Raw genomic sequence first — 9,376 nt, 5'->3', positions numbered from 1 at the left:
AAGTACTGTCCTCAAAAGTAAAGCATTTTCACTCTCTAAGTAGAAACAATCCAGCTTCAAAATATATTGCTGAAGAAAACTAATTCTATGATCCTTATATGGATAATGTTGATTGTAGTGAGATGGAGAAGGCTAATATAGATACGAAGAAAAACAAAAAAACAAAACAACTCTATAGTCCTGGAAGAGCATATTGTTTTTCTAGAATTCCACAAACATATGTTTGCAGCAGTCTCCTCTCACACAGGGTTTAACCAGAAAAAAAGTCCAACTAGAATTTATCTCTATAGTAATTCATCTTTTTCAATAAATCAAATGAAAATGTATGTAATTTTTGAGTTAGGTTTGCTTTTTCCTTTTGTGCCAAATGGGTGTAATACCAATAAACTGCTCGTAGAAAGTATTAGAGCTATATATTACAGAATATTAACTGCTAAATGTTGGGAACCAAATAGAAGAGACTGCTTACCTCTCTCTAATTCTTAAAATTAAACCCAGCAACCCAGAACAGATGTGTATTTATAAATACACAAGTTATACGTAGTAAAGAAGATGAATTAGCCATCTTAATAGAAGGAAGTAAAATTGACCTCATGCAGTAGGTATCTGACACTTGGTTGGATGATGCCAATAACTAAAATATGGCTCTGGAAAGTTATGCATTATTAAAACCAGCAAAGGAAAATGAAGTAATAGCTACATATCTCATTTTGTTTTGATATCTATTCTGGGAGATAGCTTTTGTTAATATTCTCATTTTACACATAAGGAAACTGAGGCATGTAGAGGTTAAATGACTCACCTAAAATCACATAGCTAGTAAGAATCTGATGCTGAATATTACCTCAGTTTTTCCTGACTGTAGGTCCAGTGTGCTATCCAATGTGCCACCAAACTTTTGAATTATGTTGCATTCAAAACACTTTTCAATTAAAAAAGAACCACAAAGATATCAATTATTATTGATACTGTGGGAAAGTTAGGGAGTGATGTAGACTCAGTGCAGGAGTCTTGGAATCAGCAAGATTCATGCTCACGATTCCAAATTTGGCCTCAGACTTTTACTACATGTGTGACTTGGGTATGTCACCTAACCATATTAGTCTCAGTGTCCTCATCTGCAAAATGAACTGGACAAGGAAGTGCAAACCACTCACAATATCTTTGCTAAGAAAACCCCAAATGAGGTCACAAAGAGTTGAACATGACAAAAGACATACAAAGACAACAAATTATTAAGATCTGTGACACGCGCACATACACACAAACACACACACACACACACAAAAGAGGGATTTCAGAAAGAGACAACAATTATGACATGTTTGCATTATAAAAAAAGTGCTGGGCAACTTCAATTTTCCTATCATCTGCTGGAAATCTATCCCTGCCTATACAAAACCAACTAATAACTTCTTGACTTCCTTTAGTGACAATATTGTTTTAAAGCATTCAGAGAAATCCATGAAGTCAATTATAATTCGTGTTTCAGTTTTCACCAAGAAGGAAACAACTTATTGATAGGGTGGAAATTATGTTCCCTGGGTGAAAGTTAGCTTTTGGGTTTTTGAGTTTATGGTAAAGAAGGCTACAACCAGTTGTAGTTCACTGAATTGGTAATGCATTTTTTTGTTTATTGTTAATGTGACTTTGCTTCTTAGTGTGAAGATCTTTCCCATCAATTGATAGGCTCATGTGACCTATTTAAGTTACATGGAACCCGGAGTCACCTGAGTCAAGTCACATGGAACAGGCAGTGGTGGAACAAGAAGAGTGGGACAGGAAGAGGTGGAGCCAGAACAGAGCTAAGAGGAAGTTAGTTAGAGAGAATTCATTACTGGGAAAAGGACTGACTAGGATTAATGGGATAGCTTGTTTGTGATTGGTTTAAGGGAAGAGGTTTATGGAAAACCTAACAGAAGGAAGGCTTGGGGATAGTATTGTCCCCTGCATTGTGGTTGAACATGGATTTCTTTGTTGCTGTGATGGATTTGCCTTTCTGGTGTTGGGATTTAGCCTTCTGGTGTCTGAATAAATGTTTTGGTTCTGTCTTCCATGTGGAGAGTCTGTCGTATTTCACAATTCAGAACTATGCCCTCATATTCGTGGGAACTGTAGGTACTGTGAATATCATGTTTGTGCTACGTTCACACATACATACACACATATACATACATGTATGTATGAGAGAGGTTGATATATATGTATTTCTCATATATGCATACATACACACATATACACACATATATATGTGTGTGTGTGTGTGTGTGTATCTTTTATGTCTATATCTTTCATTTTAGAAGAAGAAATTTCAAAGGAATAAGAGAAATAAAGACACCGTAGAAGTCTGTCCAGGAAGAGCGGGAAGCTGTGATGAATGAAATTTTGAAGACATAATGAGAAAGAGTTCTGATCAGTATGGAAAATTGGGAGTGGTACAAAGCAATTGATATGGATATACAGGGAATTCACCTGTATATTGAATACATATATTGAACTTAAATATTGAAAAAGATCTCTACAGAGGACAGATGAAAAAGCACCCAAAAAGGATGCCTACAAAGGGGTTGCATAACTTTATAAGAAGGGTGAAAGGTATGATATTTTAAAGAAAACAATGAGTTGAGGGTCATCAACTAATAAAAGTATAACAAAACCTCCAGTGTCTTTTGTTTTGTTTTGTTTTCACATTTGCTCCCAATTATATTAAGGTAGAAGGAGAGTGTTAAAGAATGGATAAAACTATTGTTCAAATTGGAAAGGATGATAAAAACAGAAAATTGAAGAAAAAAGCATTTCCTTTCAACTCTAATATTCTATTTTCTATAACAAGGAAAATTATTTATGTACTTAAAAAATGAATATAGAGCGTCTATATTCAAATAGCGTGGATTGATTGCAAGAATACTTCACTGAACTTGATGAGTTCATGTAACCAGCCACAGTTGATTTATTTCCTGAAATATAGAATGTTGTGCACACTTGCTATCTTCACTTCTTCACCTCCTACTCACTTCTCGATTCCATGCAGTCTGGCTTTTGACTCTCCTACTTAATAGAAACATTCTTTGCAGAGTTAGCCGAGAAATTCAATAGTCTTTTCACATACTCTAGGAGGTAGGAATAGTGAACAATTTCAAAGGCTTTAAAGAAGAGCAGGCCAAGCTCTGTCTCCTTGGGCTTTCATGTCACTTAACTCTTTCCATATCTAATCATTCCTCCTTAGTTTCCCCAGCAAATTCACATTCTTGATTATGTCTTAAAATCTAAATCACTCTAGCTTTCACTGAGTGTCCAATTATACTTCCCAACCCAAGCCTCACTTGCTCATTGTTTGGATTTTGATGACTCAGATTAAGTAGCAAATGTTTCTGTTCTGGCCAGAAACTCTTATGGTCTTACTCTACTAGACTGATCCTTTTATGGAGGCAAACTAGGCCATCTTATGCTGCAATTCTTACCAGTTCTTTAATATTGAATCAGACAATCTGATACCTGGGAAAGATTTTAACTTAAAAAGTCCAATGTCTACCATTGCATCTGGGGCCATCACCAGTTGATTTGACCAATGTCATGCCACTAGATTCTGATGACTGGAAGAGAGATTGAGACTGATGGCTTTGCACAGCCCTGCCTCACTTAAATGCAATTCACATGTGAGTCAAGACGTTACCCCCTGAATCTCATTGGTCCTCTTCAGGAACTAGGGACTAACAATGACAAACAACAACATCACATTCAAAATTCATGACTTTTTTATGTGGGTGTTTCTCAAGGATCTGTCCTAAGCTCTTTTTGCTACACTCTGTCTCTTGCTGGTTTCCTTAGTTTCTATGGTACAAATAGTACATGTATAGCTGACTATACAAAGAGCCAGTACCACATAGTGTATAGGGAGATGACCCAGGAGATAGAAAGTACTGGATCCGAAATGATGTACCCTCTTTGTAAGTCAGATAGATCATTTCTAAAATTAGTTATTGAACTTGATGATCCCTCCCAAATCTAAATCTAGAATCTCATGAACAAGCTCATATCTTTCATAAAGTACACATTGATTGAGTGCCTATTACATCAATGTACTATTTCTGACTCTAATATATTATGCATGTTAAACAAAGAATTGTTTCACATACCTCTTAAAATTAGAGAATATTTGGGCTTGAAGGGGTCTTAAAGATCAATGAATTCACTTGTTTTGTGTTCTGGATGAGGAATCAAAAACTAATTAACTTGTAGAAGCATTCGCTGTCATTTGCTGACAGAGGTGAGACCAGAGCCCAGGTCTCTGAATTCTCAGGCAAACACTCTAACATGATTTTGCACTATATTACCTTTGAATAAACTATGTAAATAAAGGCAAGAGATCTCTCCACCATTTGGGGCCACTATAGGGAAGATATGCATGGGGACATAGTACAAATGACTACAGATGTTCAAAGAGGCTAAGCTGGCTGAGGACATTATCTCTTGCATAACAGGTGATCTTAATTAAAACAGTTGCACAAAGGTTAACCTTTAAACTAACCAGAATACCAAGCAAAACAATCCTTTATATACCCTGTAATTCCAAGAGATTCTGTTGATTACTTTCATCTCCAATGATCCTCTAATTCTCATTGTGTACTTGATACTATTAGATTTGTATTTAAATTAGTAGAATTATTCATTTGCCATTGACTATGCATGCAGAATTATCAATGGTAAATAATCATTCAATTAATTTGTAAGTATAATCTTGGCATTAACAATTACAGAATTGCTAAACAAGTAGGAAAAATACCATCTTTACATCAATATATTGATTGTTATTATTTTTTTAATTTACCTAAAAATGTGGATGATAGATACATTTTAAATATTTGAAAACTATTTAAATCTGTTATTAGGGGAGAAATGACATTTCCTCAACATAAGCTGTGCCTGTGATATCATACAAATTTTATATTTTGCTTGGCACCAGTACAGTTTAGGTTTTGAAATGGAGTCAGAAATGCCTAGGCATATTACCAGGCTCTGACACAATTACTAAGTGTGTGAGTTTAGAAAATCATTAATTGCTCTGAACCTCAAAATTTTTTATTTCATCTGTGAAATAGAAATAAAATATTTTATTACCTAACCAATAGGGTTATACCACTCAAAAGAGATAATAATATATAGAAAGTGCTTTGTGATGCACACAAATGTGTACTAGCAAATAATTAATGACTGGCTTTCCATGGAGGGAAAAAGTATATGTGACACACTTTTAAGTTTAGTGTTCATTATGGATATTTTCTCTATAATTTTCTTATGTTTAGGTGAATAATATAACAATAAATGAGTCTAGTGGCAGAGCCAAGATGGCAGAGTAAAGCCAGGGACTCACCTAAGTGTATCACCAAGACAATATTCACAACACTGGTGGTGACTATGAATATGCCAACATAGTTCTCAGTTGCCAAGTATGAAGGAGTCTCCATATAGAAGGAAGAAGAAAAACATTTATTTAAATACCAGAATATATATATAATATATATGTGTGTGTGTTTATACATATGAGTAAATATATATATATATATATGTACTTATATACACATATATGTATATATTTGGTGATCACATTGCTTACATGTGTTTAATTATAATATTTTTGCTAAAGATTTCTACATCTATGTACCCCACCCTAGCCTTTATCTTGAACACCAATATTATCTTATCCACTGATTTTGGATATATTGAAATGTATGTCCTGTATGCAAATCAGACTCTACATGGCTAAAGAAAAGTCATTACCCTTCCCTGAAAACTTTCAGCTTTTACAAATTCCTTGTGGCTATTAAGGGTATAACCTTCCTCTCAGTCACATATACTTGCAACTTTGGTGTCATCCTTGACTCCCAATACTCAATATGATGTTAAATATTTTAATTTTGATTTCTAGTTCATGACATCTGTCACATAGATTGTCTTGTCTCCATTCATGTATCTGCTCCCCTCCACACAGTACAATGTCTCTCCAATTACCTAAATTGTCTCAATAGCTTTGTAAATTATCTAGCAGTAGTATCTATCCCCAATCCAATCTATCTCCCACTTAGTTGTCAAATTGATATTCCCAACATATAGGGTTATTGTCATACTAAATAAACTAGTGTTTTCTGACAGCCTCCAGAATCTTACGTAGAAGTATCTATTTGGCATTTAAAGACCATTGCAATTTGTCCTCTTTCTGCCTTTCTACCTTCTACTTGATTCCTCTTCATGTATTCAACAATTGAGCTACAGGAGCCTAATTGTTGCTTTTCTTATACAATACTTGATCTCTGGACTCTCTACCTTTTCCTTCTCTGTCTGCTATGCCTGAAATATTCTCCCTTATCTCTACCTTCTCATTTTCCAGAATTCCTCAAGTATCAGCTCAAATCACACCTTCCCCAGTAGGCTTTACCCAGTGTCTACTTAACTTCTCTCTAAAATTACATTCCTTTGTTATGGTATGTATTTCACACATGGAACTACTTGTAACAGTGATAAATGTCATTTAGGAAGAGTTATTCATTGAATATAGTTATGTCTCCCTTTGGAATGTGACTTCATCAAAGGAAACTTTTGACTTTCTTTGTGTTTGCACAGCTTTTAATGCAGTACCTGGCTCAAAATAAGCATATGTTAAAATTAAATAAATGATGTTTTTCATCTATATGCTATCTAAATGTCAGTTATTATTATAAAAGGTGAACAGCAATAGTCATTTGGTTAGAGCTAGATTTTAACAGACTACCCTTTCCAGGACTTTGGGTTTTATGAAGCAAACTTATTTCTCTGAGCCTCACATTCTTAATCCATAAAATGGAAATATTATTTGCAACCTATTTGACTGATTTATCTTCATGGAACCCCTTCCCCTTTTATTACCAATCAATTCTTCCCTTCTCTTTGTGCTGCATTATTTCCTAGTCATGAAGTCTGCTCACTGTAAGTTTGATAACAGTGTCTTCAAATGAAAAATTTTAGTGATAAATGCAGGAGTGTGCAGCTTTACAAAAACCTGAAATACACAATTTATACTTACAAAACTTGGGAAATTATTATGTTTAGTGCTGAAGGATATTTCACTTTGGAAATTATCAAGGATTTCTGGAAGTGAGAGGATATTTTATTGCATTTAAATCTTTACTTTCTAATCATCAAATCATTAGCTACTTCAAAGAATGCCTGACTGTGTATGGAAGATGATAGATCAACTTGCATCTGAGGTATTATGAATGACTCTCAACTGCAGATCAATCAAGAATTAAAAAGAACTATCCTAAAATTATGAGGAATGTCAGTAGGGAAAAAAACAACAAAGTTTTACTTACAAAACTTCATAGATTCATGACTTTAAAAATAGACGAGACAGACCTAAGTGATCATGATGAGAAACTGAGCCCCAAAGAGGTTTACCAAATTTTACACAACACTTAGGTATTAAAGAGGCTGATGTAATTTGAATCTAAATCCTCCCACTCCATATCCAGCAATCTTTCCACTGTCCCACTTTCAACTAGCATGTTTTGAGAGTTACTTCTCCTCATAGCTTCTTTTTTAAAGTTCCCATAAAACAACATTTTCTTTTTCTTTTCTTTTTTTTCTTCCTGATGGCAGTTTAACTTGATTAGTTGGGAGACCTGGGAGGACAGGGCAATGCCCTGAGTCAAGTAACTTTTAATAAAAAAATGAAACAAAACAAAACAAAACAACTTTGGTTCTGGTTATGCTGAATAAAAGGAAGTAGTATTGGGGGGGGGGGAGGCAGGGACAGGGAGGGGACTACTTATTTGACCGTTGGCTGCAAAACTTGATTTTCGTGATGGTTGCATGTGTACAGGAAACTGGAGTGTGGCTAAGAGACCATGGGTTGGGTGCAGAGTCTGAGGATGCATAGGGTGCAAAGAAGACAAATCAGAGAAGCCAGATTGCTGGGTAGTGTATTCCATGTGCTTCTGAATGGAAAGGGCATTGCCAAGTTGCAGGAGCCCTGTTTGTGTGGGCAGGGAGTGGTCCTGCACTGCATAGGATGGTGGTTGAGTTTGGGACAGGTACTACACAGCAGAAAAAGCTGAAGTGACTCTGAGCTGTTGACTGGGACTGTAGTCCAGCTAGGTTATAGATGGATCCATGTAGGTATACCAAAGAGGTAGGTCCATAAATTAGGTGGGGGCTGGGCTGCCACATAGGCCCCTCCCAGGTTACCCTGGAATTGCTCGTGTTTTGAGATTCCTGTAAAAGCTGTTGATCCCACAGAATGAGAGGTAGTGAGAACTTGGGGGTCTAAACATCTACTTGGTCCTATCAGCAAATATAACAGTTCCTAATCTTCTGGGTCCTCCAGTGCTGCTATGCATGCTGAGATATGTCCCTGTGGTCAAAGCCAGACCTTGTTCCTTACAGCACCTTTTCTCCTCTTCATGGAAAATTTTCTTGAGATGCAGGAAGAGTTGGTGTTTCTCCTCTTATAGGGACAGAAGCTTCTTTTGCAGTTGAAGAATCTGTTCTTTGGTCTCTTCCAGCGAAATCTTTTCTTCCATTTCTTTTTTCTTCCTCCTTTTCTCTTCCTCCTTTATTTTCTGTCCATCATCTTGTCTACTTCCTCTTTCTCCTGTCTCTTTCTTTCCCACTCCATCATTATGTGTTGATGCAATGCCTTAGCCATGGAATTAGAGAGCTTGGGGTGTTTCAAAAGGATCAGCATGTTGACCCTCAAGGTGCTGTCCCACAAACTGAGGTGCAGATCCTGATACTTGATCACTAACAATCCACTCTCAGGAATGAAGCTACTCACCCAGCAGAAATCTGGTTTGTTGAGTGATAGGTATTATCACAAGAGGGGTAAGGCGCTCCCAATTGCCGAAGGGAGCAAACTGAGAGCCCTCCCCACCACCCCGAAGAAATAAGTTGGGAAAACCAGGGTCCACTATGATCCAGCAGCAAGGCACCTGCCTAGGACAGAGGCTCCACCCCAGGGCTACAAAGGCAAGCAGGGCAAATGGCATTTTTAAATAGATATAAATCATAAAGCATTTGATAATATAAGTCAACTGTAAAGTGTAGAACAACTTGCTATGTATGCTAGAGTGTATAATAATGTAAATACTTAACCTTGATTTTTTATTACCAAGGCCAGGATATATCTAACAGTTTCTAGCTATATGACTATAAGCCTCTTTGAACCTATAAAATGGATTATTATAGTTGCAGTACTTAACACACAAAGTTGTTTAAAGATGAAAATGAGATATGTGTAAAACTTTAAAATATTATACAAATATGTTTTTTATTAGAAAATCCTCTGAATTCAAATTCAGAAAAGTATTATCTTAATTATATCGTGATTCATCCATATATGTGT

General features: G+C 35.9%; 1 pseudogene; it reads right to left on the bottom strand.

Annotated features, from left to right (window-relative positions):
- Positions 1-7,681: 7,681 nt before the first annotated feature.
- Positions 7,682-8,719, bottom strand: LOC140502637 (G protein pathway suppressor 2 pseudogene; annotated as a pseudogene).
- Between the last annotated feature and the right edge of the window lie 657 nt (positions 8,720-9,376).

The sequence above is a fragment of the Notamacropus eugenii genome, chromosome 4, assembly GCF_028372415.1.
Source record: "Notamacropus eugenii isolate mMacEug1 chromosome 4, mMacEug1.pri_v2, whole genome shotgun sequence".
NCBI lineage: Eukaryota > Metazoa > Chordata > Mammalia > Diprotodontia > Macropodidae > Notamacropus > Notamacropus eugenii.
This window is presented reverse-complemented; position numbering and strand designations above follow the sequence as displayed.